The following is a 1,777-nucleotide window of genomic DNA, read 5'->3' on the forward strand; positions in this document are numbered from 1 at the left end:
TTTTTTTTTTGAGATGAAGTCTCACTCTTGTTGCCCAGGCTGGAATGCAGTGGCGTGATCTCAGCTCACCACAACCTCTGCCTCTCTGATTCAAGTGATTCTCCTGCCTCAGCCTCCCGAGTAGCTGGGATTACAGGTGGCTGCCACCACGCCTGGCTACTTTTTGTATTTTTAGTAGAGACGGGGTTTTACCACGTTGGCAAGGCTGGTCTTGAACTCCTGACCTTAGGTGATCTGCCTGCCTTAGTCTCCTAAAATGCTGGATTAGAGGCATGAGCCACTCTACAGACTTTCATAATCACATGTAGCAACTACATCTGAAATTATGTTTTTACATCTGTCCCACCTGCACCCTTCACCCCAGACTGTTAGTTCCTTGAGGACAAGGACTTTGTCGCATTCCAACATTATTGGTCGAATAAATGAAGAAACAGGCTGCATCCCTTCTCTTTATCCTTTTACTTCCTCAATCATCCTGCTGTTATCTTCCAGAAGGAGAGGAAACAGCTTCACAGGAAAAGTAGAGGAGATTTTCCCACTTGAATAATTACGGTGAAAGTGCCAAATCAGAATGTGAAATAGGAATTCTGAGCTCTGCACCAGACACTGACTCCCATGCTGTTAGCTGATGTTAAAGAGGGTGGATTTCTTTTCCCTTAGGTCTCACTTTCTGTGCCTTCAGGGGAAGTTGGTTGGAAGTTTGAATGGTTTGTTGTTGTTGTCGTTGTTTTGTATTAAGGAGGGCTGTAATGTAACCAATACAATGGTTATTCATGGACAGTAAGTTGAGAGAAGCTGAAGGGTGATTATTTAATGGCAGGAGGGGGAGAAAAAAAAAGCAAGTATTGTCGGGGGAGGGGAGGGATAGAATTAGGAGATATACCTAATGTAAATGACGAGTTAATGGGTGCAGCACACCAACATGAGACATGTATACATATGTAACAGACCTGCACGTTGTACACATGTACCCTAGAACTTAAAGTATATATATATATGTGTGTGTATATATATAAAGCAAGTCTATAAAGAGCTTGGGACACCAAGTCCAGAACTTCATGCATACAGCAGCCAATTAGCAAATCTTAGAAAGTCTTAGAGAGGGACTTGCAAACACACAAATATCAGAAAAAGCATTTGTAGCGGAGACCAACCAAAACACTGGATTCTGGGAGCCTCTCTCTGAGAGTGGAATTAACTTTGTTTCATAGAAGACTTTATAGGCTGGGTGGGTGGGGAGACGGGGAAGGACCTAGTTGTACGTATTTCATTTCAATGCATAAACATATACCTATATACCTACAAGACACAGGATCTGGATCCAACTTTCTAAGAACCAGGACTTGGACTGTGGGCCCCAGAACATCCGTGAAACTGTTCCCACTTCTTACATGGAAGATGAGCATAGTAGCTGCCCTAAGAACCTGACGGTTGCTAGAGAGAGAAAGGAGACAGGGGATAGGGTGTGTAGTCACTTTGCAATGCATAAAAAAACATCATACAGGCAGAGCCTGCATATGGGCTCATGCCTGTAATCCCAACACTTTGGGAAGCCAAGGCGGGTGGATCACCTGACACCTGGTTAGGAATTCGAGACCAGCCTGGTCAATATGGTGAAACCCTGTCTCTACTAAAAATATAAAAATTAGCCAGGAGTGGTGGTGCGTGCCTGTACTCCAGCTACCCAGGAGGCTAAGGCAGGAGAATCACTTGAACCCGGGAGACGGAGGTTGCAGTGAGCCGAGATCGCACCATTGCACTCCAGCCTGGGTGACAA

This window comes from Mandrillus leucophaeus, unplaced genomic scaffold, assembly GCF_000951045.1.
Source record: "Mandrillus leucophaeus isolate KB7577 unplaced genomic scaffold, Mleu.le_1.0 Scaffold162, whole genome shotgun sequence".
Lineage (NCBI taxonomy): Eukaryota > Metazoa > Chordata > Mammalia > Primates > Cercopithecidae > Mandrillus > Mandrillus leucophaeus.